Below are 17,003 nucleotides of genomic sequence, written 5' to 3'. Positions count from 1 at the left end.
TCATTTCTCAGCCACTCTTCCATGTTCCTGATAATCCCAAAGCTGGAAAAATTCCCATCAGAGCTCCAAGGAATCACCCAGAATCCTCAAATATCCCTAAAAAACACAGGAAAATGCTCAGTGACCACCACAGGGATAAAATCAATAAAAACCAGGAATTTTTTCAACCAAATCAATAGAATATAGGATTTTTTCCCCCCACCCTAAACTTTACAGGGACCATCCCAAAATCCCAAAGATCTCTGGTGCCTGAAATTCCCGGGCTGAGGGAGGTTAAGTTGCTGCAAATCCCATTTGACCTCCTGAATGGAATTAATGAGCCGGAAAACTTCCCGTGGATAATCCAATGAGGTGGATAAAAAGGTCCTGAACTCCTTGGCATGAAGTCAATTCCAAGAGAATTCCCTTTCCCCTAATCCCTGCTGGCAGAACGGCCCAATCCTGGCTTTTCCTGGAATTTTAGGGTGTTCCTAACCTCGTTGTTGAATTTTTCTGTGGTTTTTTTTGGGTTGTTTTTTTTTTTTTTTTTTTTGGGAAGCAAAATTGATAAATTAATAATAAAATCCTTCTATGCCAATCAGGAGGATAAAAATTCAAGAAAAGTGAGGAATTTGTATTCCTGAGTTTATGAATCCTTATTTTTTATTCCAGCATCCATCAGGAATCCTAATTTAGGCCAGGATTTGTTGGTGCTGAGTTGAACCCAAATTTAAACCAATCCAGGACTCCAGACTGGAATATCCTAAATTTTATCCCTGTTTTTAATTGGTTTGAATTTTATAAATGCATAAATAATGGAGCCTTTGATGAACTTCCAGGATTTTTTATCCCGTTCCAAATTCAAAGAAATCCATCTAAAAATGGGATTTTCCTGGAATTTACTCCAGGGGGTTAATTCCAGTTTGGGAATTGCTGTGATTTAAGGCAGGATTTATCCAAAATTTGGGAATATCCTGAAAAATTCCCTAATTCCAGCTGTTTTTTCCACACTCCTGGAAAAACAGGGAGAGAGATTGGTTATTTGGGATGTGATTCCTGCAATTACTAATATAATTATTGATAATTATAATTAACTGTACTTAAGGAACACAGAATTCCTTCAATTCCTTCCCTTACTTTTCTTTTCCCCTCTTTTCCCCTTTTCCCCTTTTTTCCTTTTCCCCCTTTCCCCCCCTTTCTCTTTTCCATCTTTTTCCCATTTTCCCTTTTCTCCCTATTTTCCTGTTTTCCCTTTTCCCCCTTTTCCCCCTTTTCCCCCTTTTCCCCCTTTTCCCCCTTTTTCCCCCTTTTTCCCCCTTTTTCCCCCTTTTTCCCCCTTTTTCCCCCTTTTTCCCCCTTTTTCCCCCTTTTTCCCCCTTTTTCCCCTTTTTCCCCTTTTCCCCCTTTTTCCCCATTTTCTCCCCTTTTTCCCTCTTTTCCCCCTTCCCCCTTTTCCCCCATTTTTTTTGCCCACTTCCTCCCCTTTTTCTCTTTTTTCCCCTATTTTCCCTTTTTCCCCATTTTCCCCCCCTTTTCCCCCTTTTGTCCCCTCTTTCCCCCCTTTCCCTCCTTTTTCGCCCCTTTTTCCCCCCTTATTCCCGTTTATTTTCCCCTTTTTTCCTCCCTTTTTTCCTCCCTTTTTTCCTCCCTTTTTTCCTCCCTTTTTTCCTCCATTTTTCTCCTTTTTTCCCTCTTTTCCCCTCTGATTTTCCTCTCCCAACCTTTTCCCTCGGCATTTTCCCGGCCGTATAACGAAAACCTCAATCTCACCGGCATCGTTTGCTCCAATACATCACAGGCGAGCAGGGAAGCGAGAAACCCGGAATATCCGGGATATCCCGGGATCCTGAACCACCCCTGACCTCCAGCTCCCGGAATTCCGTGCTCACCAATCCATCATTCCTCATGGATGGCCGGAATGTCCCCATGGGGGTTACTCAGGGGTGGCTTCACAATGTGCAAGGATTTGGGATCGTTTTGGGAATGTTCTGAATCCCGTCCTGGAGCCAGGTGTGGAGGTGAAAAATGGGAATTTCACCTCTCCCATGGCACGGTGGGAATGTGGTTTGGGATGAGTTCTTCCCTCCAGGAGATGGGATTAATCAGGATCCCAGCGTGGTCCCAATTTAATTGAATTCAGTGTCCTGGCAAGGAATTCTTCAGGAATTCCTGAAGTTCAAGGAGCACTGCCCAGAAGTTGTTCCTGCGGAAAAAATGGATTTGGGGAAGCCATGGGAGAGGAGGTCATTAGGGGGTGACCTGTCACCTTCGATCCGTCACCGACGTTCCCAACTGGGGGAAATCTACGGGAATATTCTCCTTCGCTGGCAGAAGGAGAATATTCCCGTTTATTCCATTTATTCTGTGATTATTATTTATTTATTAGCACCGATTTAGGTGGGCTGGAATTCCCAGATTTGCTGTGGCTGCCCCTGATCCCCGGAAGTGTCCACCAAAGCCAGGTTGGATCCACCTGGGATAATGGGAGGTGTCCCTGAACATGGATGGGGTGGGAATGGGATGGGATTTAAGGTCCCTTCTCACCCAAAACCATTCCAGGATTCTGGAGCCAGACTGGGAGAGCTGGGAATGTTCCCCTGGAGAAGGGAAAATTCCAGGGAATGCTCAGAGTCCCTGCAGGGGCTCCAGGAGAGCTGGAATTGGGGACAAGGCCTGGAGGGACAGGACCCAGGGAATGGCTCCCACTGGGAAAGGGGAGATTGGGCTGGGATCTTGGGAAGGAATTCCTGCCTGGGCTGCAATTCCCAGATTTGCTGGGGCTGCCCCTGGATCCCTGGCAGTGCCCAAGGCCAGGTTGGATCCCCCCTGGGACAGTGGGAGCTGTCCCCTGCCCATGGATAGGCTGGAATTGTTGGGATTTAAGTTCCTTTCCAACCCAAACAATTCCACAATTCCACAGCTCTCTGATTTTCTAGGATGAAGGAAAAGAGGGAAAATATTTTTAGTGGCTTTTTTGATCCCAATTCAGCCATTCCAGGGAAGAGGCTCTGAGAGGGAACCTGATCCCTGCTGGGATCCAAAGGGAAAGGGTTGGATCATGCACCAGGATCTGCTCCACGGGCAGGAACTGATCCCGAGAAGTTCCATCTGGGCAGGAGGAAGAAATCCTTGGAACAGATCCCAGAGAAGCTCTGGAGTCCCCTCACTGGGAATATTCCAGATCCATCTGGGCACAATCCTGGATGGACCCATAGGAGCAGGGAGTGGCACAGAGGAGCCTTTCCATAAATCCAGAACATTTTGATGTCCCACAGAAGTTGCTGATGGACCCTTGGGAGCACCTGGAGCACAAGCTGGAAATCCTGGATTTTTGTACTCCCAGACTGCAGCAGCAGCAGGAACAAATTTTCATGGAATTTGCTGGAAAAAAGCCATTTTTCCCAAGCCAGCACCGTTTCCCAAGGTTCTTGCAGTTCATAGGAATTTGTCACTTCCCATATTTCCTGATCCCATGATGGATATTAAGAAGTTTTCCTTGTGAGTCAAGTGGAGGAAGGAATTCCTTTGGATCAAGAAAACAGGGATGGATTTAAATGGAAACACCCGGATCCGGCCGGGACAAATGTCCTTAATAAATTCAATGCTCCCAACATTCCAAAGAGATTCCCTGGCCAGGCCAGGCTGCCATGAAAGCTGGAAGAGAAGGATTTTATGGATAAATTCCATAATTCATTCATGATTCCACCACTGCCCTGATCTCCTTTGGAATCTTCCTGGATGCCGGAGGGAGACGGGGAAGGAGAGAATTTCAGGAAAGATCCAGGTGGGATAAAGTGAATTCCACCAGGGATGTGTCCATAGGGATGCTGGACTCCTTCCCAAAGTTCCAGAGGATTCCAAAGAATTCCTGGGAAGGAGGGGGCTGTTCCCAGGACATGGCTGGGCTCTGGGATAACGGAAGGGCAGGAATTCTGTGGGAATATAAAATCCAAGGAATGTCGGGCTTGAAGGGATTTCCTCAACCCTTTCCCTTTTGGATGTGAGTTCATGGGCAGCTCAGGAATTTCTGACAGGTTTCCACCTGGCATATCCATAAAAATCTTGGAAAATCCTTTGAAGAGCATCCTTATCCCTAAATCCTTCAAGTTTGTTTTTGCTCTCAAGCCTTATCCTACTTTTCTGGGATTAAAAGCAGGAATTCTTCATCCACTCGGAGCCAGCAGGGACAAGAGGTGGTTACTAACTTTGAGAGGAATTCCATGGGTTTGAATCCCATTTTCCCGGTTTGAATCCCATTTTCCAACTTTTGAATCCTGTTTTCCTGGCTTTCCTCAGCTCTACAAGCTCTGAAAAAACCAGCTCCGGTCTGAATTTTCATTCCAGTTGTGGTTCCTCCTAAACTAAATTCCATGAAATCACAATTTATGGAGCTATGTATGAAAGAATATTTGAGTTCATGGAATCACAGAATTATGGAATGGGTTGGGTGGGAAGGGACCTCAAATCCCATCCCATTCCCACCCCATCCATGGCAGGGACAAATTCCACTGTCCCAGGGGATCCAACCTGGCCTTGGACACTGCCAGGGATCCAGGGGCAGCCCCAGCAAATCTGGGAATTGCAGCCCAGGCAGGAATTCCTTCCCAAGATCCCAGCCCAATCTCCCCTTTCCCAGTGGGAGCCATTCCCTGGGTCCTGTCCCTCCAGGCCTTGTCCCCAATTCCAGCTCTCCTGGAGCCCCTGCAGGGACTCTGAGCATTCCCTGGAATTTTCCCTTCTCCAGGGGAACATTCCCAGCTCTCCCAGAGCAGCAGAATCATGGAATGGTTTGGGAGGGGACTTTAAATCCCATCCCATCCCATCCCATTCCCATCCCATCCCATCCCATCCATTCCATGTTCAAGGGCACTTCCCACTATCCCAGGTTGCTCCCAGCCCTCTCCAACCTTGCCTTGGACACTTCCCAGGATTTTTGCCCTGCCCAGGCCTCTTTTCGTGGGAACAAATCCCAGCCCATCCAACCTGGAGTTAATTCCAACCCTTCCATCCTTCCCTCTCCGTCCCAGCTCCATTATTTATTTATCCCTCAAGGGCCTCCTTGAAGCTTTTCCAACCATCCCAAGGAGGATTAAATCCCTGCATGAAGGAAGGAAAAGAAACTTTGGGAATGTTTCACAGCCATGGCTGAGGGCAGTCCAGGGATGAGCGTAAAGAATTCCTGACTTGGAAAACTTCACCTCTTCCCGAAAAAATTCCATCACTCCTTTCACCATACGAGGGCACAATCTCCTTATTTTTAGGATTCCAAGCAGATTGCACAATGGATATTGTTTGAAGTGTTTTTTTCCCTGAGGGAATCCATGGAATGGGATGTGAGGAACCAGAGCAGGATCCAGGGAAAAAAAAAAAAAAGGGATCCCTAAAGCTGGGTGGATATTCCCATTATTTAAGGAAAAGCACATTCCCATGGTTGGATTACAGGGAATGTTGGGAAGAAAGGGAGGAAATAACCACACCTTGCTTCTGGAGCAGGTAAAACTCAGGATTTGAATGGATTTTAAAGGAAAACTGTTGGCACAGGAGGTTGGTCTGTTCCCTTCGGATCCTGGAGCTGCTCCACAGGTTCCTGAGGATGGAATTCTTGGAGCATCCCTAAAACTGCCAGGTAAAGGTCATTCCACATCTTCTCGCTCCAAGGAATTCCAGGGATAAGCAGAGGTGTCCAGGCTTTTTTTCCCTCCCTCTGGAATCTCCCACTCACTCCTTTGTCAGTTATTCCTTAATCCTCTCCTGGTGGGTTTTTGTTTTTTGTTTTTTTGGTTTTTTTTTTTTCCCCAAGGATTTTCCAGTTCTCCCTTCCTCCCTGCAGGAATCCTTCATTGCTGATGTTCCCAACATCTGGCCCAGAGCTCTTTTCCATGCCTTATCTCCTTTAGGAAGAGCAGCAATTCCCACCGTCCCTTCCCCCCACTCATTCCCACTCATCCTGCTTGGAATTTTAACCTCGTTTGGGAAGCAGCTTTGGGCAAAGACACGGAATTAAATAAACCCACCCAACTTCATCCCAAAAAATCCCCAGGAATGTTTTTTCTACAATGGATTTGGAAGGGGACAGGGGGGAGAAGCAGAAATAGGGATGTCCTTTGAATTCCACCTCTCTTCCCTGTTTTTTTTTTTTTTTTTTTTTTTTTTTGGTTGGTGTTTTTTATTTATTTATTTATTTATTTATTTTAATCCATCAAAAAAGAAGCAGGGAATAAAAACTTAAGGAATAAATCAGGGTTACAAAAAAAAAAAAAAATCTTTCCCAGATTTTCCACCATGCCAGCAGAGCGAGGTCAAATTTTCTTTTCCTTTTATATTTTGGGATCAGAATTAAATCAGAATTTTTTTTTTTTTTTTTTTTTTTTTTTTTTTAAGGATCTTTTCTCATCCCCCTCTTTCTCCGGGATGTTTTGTGCATCTCCAGGAGCTCCTCCCGCATCCCCCCCACCCCTTGGAAAAGTTGGAATTCCGGCTGCTTTTTGGTGGCACTCAGACGGCTGCACATGGAAAAGGTCAGGAGGGATGGGAGCAGTGAGTCAGGCAGGGAGGGAAAGGAAACCGGAACTTTTCCAACTGAAATCCCTCCACGGATCCCGCACGATTCCAGAGGCAAAATCAATCCCAGCCGTTCCGTGCTGTTGTCGACATTCCCAATCCCCTGAGGGATTTGAGGCTGAGGGGACAGCTCACGTCCCAGTCAAAGTGACCCGAGTGAAAAACCATGGAAGTGGGAATCTTTTTGGGATGAGTCAGCGGCCACGGCTTCCAGAAGCCGTGTGGTGAACCCGAAATATTCCACGGGAATGGCCTGGCTTTTATAAGGAATGTGTCCATTCCAGAGAGGTTGGAGCTGGTGCTAAATTTAAGCTCCAAGTCCTCTCCTGGATCGGGAATGGCCATTCCTTGCTGGGCTCTGGTGGGAGTTGGGAATTCCAGCTCTGTCCAGGAAGATTCTCCAATGGATTTTTCTGCTTTCCCAATGTTCAGGTGCTTCCTGATCCCAGCTCCTGCACTCATGGAATCATGGGATGGGTTGGAATAGACCTTAAATCCCATGGGCAAGGGCAGCTCCCACTATCCCAGGTGGATCCTGGGACACTGCCAGGGATCCAGGGGCAGCCACAACAAATCTGGGAATTCCATACGTGGCCTTCGGAGCCCACAGAGCTCAGGGATCCATGGAAACATCCAGGATCCATCTGGAGGTGGGGATGTGACCCTTGGGAACAGGATGGGACCAGGAATGGTGGCCAAGGTGTCTCTCCACAGGATCTTGGGAAAAAAACATCCGGCACTTCCATAATTTTATTCCCTAAATTTGTTGCCGCCTTGTTCCAGTTTTAATTCCAAATAGATCCCTTTTCCTCCAGCTGGAATTAGGAATGGGAAGTGGAGATAACTTATTCCCACTTTCCTCAGCTTGGCTTTGCCATTAACGAGGGCTGGAGCACTAAATTATCAGTATTAATTAATTAATATTTTATAATTATTCACCAAAGAGGCAACAAAAATCCAGGTAAAATTCCAAGCCAGGAAAGCGAGGAGGGAAAGACTTCAGGAAGAGAAGAGTCCAAAGATTTTCAGGAATAGTTGGAAAAGTGGGAGAGAAATCAAGGAAAAAGGTCCTGGCAGATGTAGGGGTGGGAAATCAGGAAAATCCAAAGGGAAGAGTTTTAGTAGGAAAAGCATCTGGATAAAATTAGAGTGGAAAAGTGCTCGAGAGAGGGAAAGAGAGGAACAAAAATTTTATGGGATTCACCAACAAATCCCGCTCTGGTTTTTAGGAAAAAAAACTCCAAATCCAGGGTTTATTTTTATCCTCCTTCCTTAAATGAAAGGAGCGAAATTCCAAAAAAAAAACCGGAGAAAAAGAAGCGGAGAAAGTCTTTCCTTTCTCCTCAACTCCTGTGGAAAAATCCCCCTGATCCCCACTTTATGAAGCCATAAAAAAAACTTGGAAGTCTCTCCTGGCAGATGCCGGCAGGGCTGGTGTTGGAGGCTCAGATTTTTTGGGATGAGAGGGTTTGGAAAAGCGCTCGGCTTTGGAATTGTTCTTAAAGGTCAGCGGGGTGGAGAAGGGAAAAAAAAGCGGAGCAGGGAGCTTTTCCTGCTGACATCTTGGAATGATGTCGCCTGTGAAACAGAGAATTCCAAGATTTTTTTTAATTTTTTTTTTTTGGGAATGGCCAAACTAAGGGTTTCCCTTTCATCCGAGGTGCCTAAATCCATAAAATTGCTGCGTTCAGTCGGAATTCCAGGCCAGATTCCCTCTGGCTTCTCCTTAAATCCAAGCCTGAGGAAGGAGAGCCCAACCTCATTTTTTTTCCCTCTCCAAGAGCTTTTGGTTTTCCCTTGGAAAGAGAAAATTCCCAATTTTGGTGCCACACGGAAATTCCAAGGTGGAATTCCATCATTTATCCCACACCTCTGATGGATCCCGTGTTGCTTCTCCCTAAAAATTCCTTTGGAAAAGCAGAGGAATCAAACCAGAGCCAGGAAGTCACACCTGGGTAGGAACAACGCAGCTCTGGGATAGAAATTCCCAAATTCCAGCTATTCCCAACATTCCCTGAGGAGCATTCCCAGGGAAAGCTGAGGTGAAACTTGGGGACCGGTAAAAGATGGGATCACCACCCAAAATTCCAAAAAAGTGTCCAAAATGGGTAAATCCATGACATTCCAGCTTTTTTTTCCATGCTTGGAGCTGCAGATTTGCTTCTCCAAGGCACTGGGAATTGAGAAATTCCTGTTTTTAGGGAAAAGAGAAGGGAAAAGGAGATGGAATTCCTGGAATTGAGACATAGGGAACTGACCTGACTCTGGTTCCTAATTCCAAGCAATTCCCAAATTCCTGGTTGTGTCCTAGATCCAAAGGAAGGAGTGCAGGTGCCTTCCCATGGGTTTTGAGGGATTTTTTTTAGGATAATATTCCAAAGGAAACTTCCCTGTTGGAGCATTCCAGAGCACCTCTGGATATGGAGATTCTTTTAAATCATATTCCAGTTTTCCAAAGGGAAAAGATTTCCAGGATAATTTTGCATGGATAAAATACTCACAGCCTTGTTCCAGGTGGAGAATCCAGGGAATTCCAACCTATGGAATCCACCCTGCATTCCATGGGGGCGGGTGCTTCATTTTTGACAGAGGAAAATTGGGATTTCAAGGGAAAAATTCCCAGAATTCCTAAGCTTGGACATTCCTACCTGTCCTGGAAAATCCATAAAGAGTCTGGAATCAGACCTGGAATTTTTCATGGGAATTCTGGGACAGGGCAGCCTGCTCCAGCCAGGGATGTGTCCTTGTTTTCCCTGTTTGGGAATTCTGGGCTTTTCCAGCTGCTCCTGTTCTGCTGGTTCAGGAGGGAACCCATTTGTAGGATTCGGGAAATAAGGAATAAAATTTGGGAAGAATTTTGCAGGGGAAATGCCTCAACCTCTGAAAAGGGAACAGAATTGAATTTGAATTAATTAAAATTAATTAAAAACACCAAATTAGGAAGATTTAACCCCAAACCACTTCCAGGCCCGGAGCTGCACCTGGACAAGGCCATTCCTATTTTTTCCTTGCTCCAACGTGGAGCTCCTTGGATCTGGACTTTTTTTTTCCCAGCTCTTTGGGGTGAGGAAAGAAGATTTCAGATCAAATTCAGCACTGGGAGGTGCAGCCGTTCCGGGATTTCTCCTGACTTTTCCTGGATTTTTTTTTTTCCTTTTTCTCCACCCTCCCTTTTTTCCACGCTCCTTCCCTGCCTTCCCTCCCTCCTCGTTTTTTTCCCTCTTTTTCTCCTTTTTTCTCCCCATTTCCCTACCTTCTATTCTCCTTTATTCTCCTTTGGTTCTCATTTTTTCCTCATTTTTTTCCTCCTTTTTTCCTCCTTTTCTTTCTTCTTTTTTCTCAATTTTTCTCTTTTTCCCCCTTTTTTTCCTCCTTTTCTTCTCCCTTTCTCCTCCTTTTATTTTCCCTTTTTCTTTTTTCTCCTTTCTTTTTCTCATTTTGTCTCCCTTTTCTCCTTTTTTCCTTTCTCCTTTATTTCTCCTTTCTCCCTCCTTTTATTTCCTACCTTTTTTACCCTTTTCTCTTTTCTCTCTCCTTCTTTTCCTCCTTTTTGTCCTCCTTTTCCCACTCTTCTTTCTCTTTTATTTTGTCCTTTTTTCCCTTCTCCCTCCTTTTCTTTCAATTTTTTCCTTTTTTGTCCTTTTTTCCTACTTTTTTTCTCCTTTTCCTTCTTTCCCCCTCCCTCTTTTCCCTCCTTTTTCATTTAAAATTCAACCCCACCCAATCCTAACAATTTTGTCCATTGTTTTCCCCGTTTTCCAAAATTCTGTCTGCTATTCCTACAGAAATCCAGCTGCCCTTGGCTGACTCAGAGGCTTTAGGAAGATTTTCTTGGATAAATCCACGGATCAGCTTTGTTGCCATCCTGATGGATTTTGTCACGGACGCCGGGAATTGTTTTATTCCAGAATGACTTTTCCCTGCCGAGGTAACTCCGTGGATTTTTCCATGGATTCTCTGAACATTTGGGCACCTCTTGGTGGAGAATCCCATTCCAACCTGGCCTTGGACACTGCCAGGGATCCAGGGGCAGCCCCAGCAAATCTGGGAATTGCAGCCCAGGCAGGAATTCCTTCCCAAGATCCCAGCCCAATCTCCCCTTTCCCAGTGGGAGCCATTCCCTGGGTCCTGTCCCTCCAGGCCTTGTCCCCAATTCCAGCTCTCCTGGAGCCCCTGCAGGGACTCTGAGCATTCCCTGGAATTTTCCCTTCTCCAGGGGAGCATTCCCAGAATTCCCAGCCTGGCTCCAGCCCTGGGGTCTCCTCTGGATTTTCCATGACACCTCCACATCCTTCCTATATTCCCCCGTCTCCACTCATGACCTCCATAAAAAACCCCGGAATTCCAGGTGGGATTTGCAGGTGCCACTGGCTGGGAATCTCCTCCAAAACAAACCCCACCATCAGGAGAACCAGGCTGGAAAACCTCACCACAATTCCAAAGGCACGATCCCAAATGCCAGGGGCTGGAGTGAGGCTCAGGAGCCAAAAAAAACCAAAAAAAACCTGGAGAGAGGCCGGGAAGAGCCAGAGGGGAAGGATCTGGGATAGTTTGGGATGTGTCACGTTGGGAATGAGTCAGCAGCGTCCTGCTGCTGTTCTATCCTGGGATTTATAAACAAATTCCTGCTCCCAAGGACACGGAGGGAATTTTTCCGCTCCGGAGCTGGGACAGGGATTAGTTGACATCTTGTGGATTGAGGGCTCCGTGTCCTTTCCAAAAAAAAAAAAAAAAAAAAAAAAAAAAAGAAGGGAAGAGAAATCCCTCAAAATAATTTGGATAATAAAGGACGGCCCATGATGAGCCAGGGGTGCTTTAATCCAGAAAGGAAAAGAAAGGAAATGGGAATTTCGGGATTTGTGACTTTGTCGCCCTTTTATCCCGGTCTTTGTTCCATTTGTGACATTGCAATTCCTTCTGGTCCATAAGAAAACCTGGAGATTCCATGCTGTGACATCACTCCAGCATTCCTACATCCCAGATCCTTGGAATTCCTGCCTCTCAGCTTCCTTCCCTCTGTAGCAATTGTAGGAAAATATCCCAGGAAAAGTCTTGGAGAGGTCACGTGGAATTGTGTCCTTCCTGCAGGATCATCCCTACGTCCCAGGCCTCCCGAGGGTTTGGATAATCCATTTTTGGAACTTGGAATTCCATCCCTGAATTCAAAGCTCTTTTTCCACCTTTCCACTGGATTTGTTCCGTTTTCTCACTGGAATCCACATAATCTTTAAAATGCCTTAAAAACTTGGGAATTTTGTCCCTCGATTTCATAGGAAGGAATTATTTTGTTTTTTATTTGGAATTGCTGGTTGCTCCAGTTTTTCTGGAGAGTTTTTCCATTGGCATCCTCCAAATTATTCTCTGGAAAGGCCAAAGCTTGGAATTTTGGGATAATTAAGGTTGGAAAATATCACTAAATCCATCAAATCCAACCTGTGACTGGATTTCGTTTCCTGCTGGATTTCATATCCAAAGGGGAGCAGAAATGGAACTTGGGAATAAGCTTGGGAAGCGAGAACATGGATTTTTAGTCCCATTTTCCCAGATTTCCTGCAGAGCCTTCAGCTCTTCTCCTGATCCTATTGGAAGTGACCCAGTGCCCACTTTCCATGGGAAAAATTCCTCCAGGAAAAATTCCTTCGTTCAAAGACCGGTCAAGCACCGGAACAAACCTGGAATCACCATCCCTGGAAGTGTCCAAGTGGATATTTTGGGATTTGTGGGCTTTGCTGAAAGGTTGGATTTGATGGATTTGCCAGATTAACCAGGGATAACCTGGAAGTGTCCAAGGCCAGGCTGGACATTGGGACTTGGATCCACCTGGGATAGGGGAAGGTGAGGGATGGAATGGGATAAATTCCCAGGTCTCTTCCCACCCAAACAATTCCATGATTCCTGGGACAAACCTTTGGGATGCAGAGGATTCTCCTCCTCCTCACCACCCAATTTTTCCCTGGATACAGCTGGAAGAGCCCTTCCCAAATTCTCCTGGCTCCTTTCCCAGCTGAGATACCCAGGAATAACAATCCCCACTCTGCCCCCAATCCCAATATTTTGGGATTGAATTTGGGAAGGGGTCTGGGGGTCCTTATCCAAAAAAACAAACAAGGAGCAGCTCAGCGATTCCTCAGGAATGCTGGAAGAGGGACCTGGGAGCTGCTGGAATTCCGAGATTTATTCCAACAGCCTCATCCCAGTTTTCTTCTTGTTCTCCCTATCTCAATCCAGCTGTTCCCAGCGACAGAGCTCCACCCCTAAAATCCATAGGAATGAGGATCTCCTGCTTTTCCAGGGATTTTCTCCACTTCTGGCACGTGCAAATCCAGCTCCAACCCCAGCTCTCCCAAATCCAGGCGATTCCATCCAATCTCAGCTCCGGTGGCTGCCCAAAAATTCTGGAGTTTTTGCAAGAGCCTTCGTCAGGGAGAAAAAATTTCCTGGAAACCTCAGCGAGCCGGTGAAAAGCGGGATTGGGATGGGGGTTGGGAAGAGAGGGGAGGAGGGAGCGCGGTCAAGGCCGGGGCAGGAGTTCATGGAGTTGGAGGTTTTGTGGGAATGTTTTGTTTGTTCTGGATTAGGCCGCGGATTCCTGAAGGAAAACACGCTCGGCTCTAACAGGGACGGGGAGAAGGGATTTGGATCGGGATGGAAAGGAGGGAAAGGAGGATTTGGGAGTGGGGGGGGGAAGTTGGAATTGAGGATGAGGGGGGCAAATCCCAGTGGGATAAAAAAAGGGGGAATTGTAGCCCCCCAAAAATTCCCACAGAGTGGGAGAATCCCAGGGCAGGAGAAACAGCCTCGCTCCAGGGAGCTCTGGATCCTGCTGGGTTATCCCAGCTCCCAGAAAATCTTTGGGATACAGGAACAGCTCCTCTCCAGAGGATTAGCATTAGCATTTGCTCCCTGAATTCTGAGATTTCAGGGAGAATCCTGCCAGGTTATCCCACCTTCCAGAAAATCCTTGGGATACAGGAACAGGCGCATTCCAGGGATCCAGGGGCAGCCACAGCAAATCTGGGAATTGCAGCCCAGGCAGGAATTCCTTCCCAAGATCCCAGCCCAATCTCCCCTTTCCCAGTGGGAGCCATTCCCTGGGTCCTGTCCCTCCAGGCCTTGTCCCCAATTCCAGCTCTCCTGGAGCCCCTGCAGGGACTCTGAGCATTCCCTGCAATTTTCCCTTCTCCAGGGGAACATTCCCAGCTCTCCCAGGCTGCCTCCAGAGCAGAGGGGCTCCAGAATCCTGGATCATTTTCCCTTCTCCACAGCAACACATGGATGAAGTGGGAACAGCCCCTTTCTCCAGGAGGGATGTATTTCCCTGAAATTCCAGCCATATCCACAGCAGTTCCCAAATTCCAGAATCTCTTGGAAAGTGATGTTTGGATATTTTTCCCTTCTTCCCTCCCTCCTTCCTGCTTTTCCTCCTTCCCATCCCTCACTTTGTCTCTCCACAGGGAAATATTTCACTTCCAGGATTTCCAGGATTATTTTTTTCCCGATTTTTCCTTGGCACCATTCCCGACTGTTCCCACCAGAATTGCTCCACCACAATGATCAGGAGAGTCGTGAGAGGCTCCATCATCATTTTCCCAGTTTTCCCATTGGATTTGTGGCAGAGGGAATGTGGGATGTGGGAAGAGGGGCGGGATTGGTTCATCCCAGTTGGGATTCCAATGAGTGGCATGGAATCATTCCCAAAGTCCCTTAAAAATCAGCATTTTCCATGACCTTGGAGCCTCCATCCCTTGGGAATGACTGACACCTTTATCCATGATTTCTGCAGGAAAACCAGGTTGTTCATTCCCAAATTCCCTCTTAGGCCTCCTTTTCCTTATTTAGGAAGAGACTCCAAAGTTATCTGCAGGGAATTCCAAATCCTCATAAAACAATTCCCCAAATCCCAGAGCTTTTCTCCCTGGGAATTTGTGGGATAACTGCCTGCCATAGGATTTCTCCCATGCCAAATCCCAGAAGCCCAATAAATTATCCATCCCTAATTAAAATCCATAAAGAAATGGTTAAAGGAGGAATTTCCTGCTTTCGAATCCATAAATCCATTAAAAAACAAGGAAAAATGCAGCCGGGTTTTCAGGGAAAACAAATCATCTTTTTGTGTGTCACAAATCCCATTTTCCAAGGAATAAAAATTTCCAGGGAATGTTTGATGCCTGGCCTGAGTGTGACCCTCATTCCAGGGACATGGAATTCCGGGAGGGGGGGGCAACACTTTTTTTCCTGCTCCATTTGGTCCCAGCTGATCCCACTCCTGTAATTCCCAAATCCCAAATCTCAAACCCTTCCAAGTTATTTTTCCAAGTTGTTTCAGGTCCTCTTTCTCCAGCAGTTTTTTTTTCCCCAAGATTTTGGGCCTTCCTTTCCCATTCTTTTTTTTATCCCTGTCCTCATCCTTATCCTGATTTGGAGTTTCCTCTCCGGGATTTCTTCCTCCTTTTTATCGGGATCCACAATGAAGGGGTTTAATTGGAATTGAGGAAAAATATAGGGAATAAATTCTTCCCTGGGAAAGTGAGGGGCTGGGATGGAATTCCCAGAGCAGCTGTGGCTGATCCTGGATCCCTGGAAGTGTCCAAGGCCAGGTTGGATAAACCTGGAATAGTGGGAGGGAATTGGAACCAGGTCCTTTGCCAACAAACCAGTTTGGAATTCTGGGATTCCCTAAATTCAGAGCAACTGAAGGGACAAGGGACTGAAATTTGGGATAAATCCATTAAATTACATTTTCCCACAGGGAATCTGATAGAAGAATAAATATGGATGGAGAAGAGCTTTGGAAGTTTTTGAAGGAAAAGGAAACAATGCTCCCTATAAAAGATGGGATTCGGGAATGTTGCCTGGAAATCTCAGCCTCTCCCTTTCCTTCAGAGAATTCCCAGAACTTCTTAAGAGCTCCCAGCACTGTGGAAAACCTCCCTAAGGAAAATCCTGTTGGCACAATTCCCTTTCCAGCTTCATCGGGATGTGCAAGGAAAATATCCCTGGAGTTGCTCCTGCTGTGGGAATTCCATGAAGGAACAACCAGGGAGAGCCCATGGAATCCTGGAAGGGACCTCAAGGACCATCTAATTCCAAGCCTTCCATGGACAGGGCCAATATTCCCATGGGAACAAACTTTTCCAGGTGTTTTTAATCCCAGTGCTGAATCCAGGGAAAACCCAGCTCTGGAAGCAGCCAGGGAAATCCCTTAGGAGAGGTTCCCTGCTCCTGGATATTTCTTTGGACAGCCCTAGGGAAGAAGGAAGTGGATCCAATCCGGCTGGAAGTGGCATTTCCAGGAGGGAATGTTCTCCATCCGGCTCCAGAGCAGGATCCAGCAGCCTTGGATCATCCAGGTGGGAATTCATCCAGAGCATCCAAAGCCTGGAGCTTGATGGGGTCCAAGCATTTGCTTGGAATGGGCTGCATGGATAAAACCTGGGAAAAAAAAAAAAAAAAAAAAAAAACAACCAGGAAAAAAGGAAAAGAGAATAAAAAATAAGAGACGTTCCTTAAATCTTCCAAAATTCCCAATTCCAGGTGATCTCCAAGGAAAAAAAAATGGAATTTTCAGCTCAGTTCAATCCCAAAATTTGGTGTCCAAAAGGCCCCGTGTCTCTCTCACCCCATCCCAAATTCCATCCATCCCCTTTCCCTGGGGTTATTCCCAACCTTGGAACCAGGGAATCCCTCAGCAGCTGCTGCATGGAACTGGCTCCATGGGAAAGCTCCAACCCGAGGGATTTTTGGGAATGATGGAATTTCTGTCACCGCTCTCCAGATGAGGGGATGAGGGATGGTGGAAACCCTTTGGAAACCCTTTGGTGGAATGTCATGGGGTTGGAGAATTCTCTTCCCTCTCATCCCAGTGGGAATGGGATGTGGCATTTCCACCTCTTGCTCATCCCTGCTTTTCCTCAGCCCATGCCTGAGTGTTTTTGCCGGGATTTGGGATCTAAATTCCATCCTGAAATTCCTGTCCCAGCCACAAATCCAAGGTTCCTGTGGAACCCATGTATCCAACCAGGATTCCAGTTGGGAATCCAGAATTCCAGTTGCTGCTGTCTCTAAGGATGCTCTGGATTTATCCCCGAATGGAGAAAATCCAGGGAAGCACCGCAAGCCCAGAATTCCTGCTGGAACCACGGCGATGTTGGAGCTGCTTCCAGGAATTTCTCACCCATTTAAGGAGGGAATGGAGAGAGGAAGGCAGGAAAAGGGAATTTTTCCTCTATCCTGGCGTTTCCCACACGGATCCCAATCTCCCTCCCAGACCCCATTCCCACTGGGAAGCGTCCCAGCCTTTCCCTGCCAGGGATTCTTCCGATCTTGGCCGTTCCCGAAATCACAACCAGATGGGCCCGGAGCGGCTCTGACTCAGTCTCCGACATCACCATCCCGAAAATCCGGCTCCCGGCAGGAATTCTCTCTCCCCGCCCCCCTCGGGACCTCATCCCGCATCCCTAAGG

General features: G+C 46.7%; 1 long non-coding RNA gene across 1 annotated transcript in view; it reads left to right on the top strand.

Moving 5' to 3' along the window:
• LOC148223827 (uncharacterized) overlaps window positions 1-15,993 on the top strand; it is a 35,807-nt gene extending 19,814 nt beyond the window's left edge. Inside the window, exons 9-11 of the long non-coding RNA XR_015802967.1 lie at window positions 10,326-10,468; window positions 12,769-12,997; window positions 15,290-15,993. This is a non-coding gene — a long non-coding RNA (uncharacterized LOC148223827). The remainder of the gene's footprint in view (window positions 1-10,325; window positions 10,469-12,768; window positions 12,998-15,289) is intronic.
• The last annotated feature ends 1,010 nt before the right edge of the window (window positions 15,994-17,003 follow it).

The sequence above is a fragment of the Sturnus vulgaris genome, chromosome 4 (assembly GCF_052056855.1).
Source record: "Sturnus vulgaris isolate bStuVul1 chromosome 4, bStuVul1.hap1, whole genome shotgun sequence".
Lineage (NCBI taxonomy): Eukaryota > Metazoa > Chordata > Aves > Passeriformes > Sturnidae > Sturnus > Sturnus vulgaris.
The sequence above is the reverse complement of the archived record's forward strand: the minus strand, read 5'-3'. Positions and strand labels throughout refer to the sequence as shown.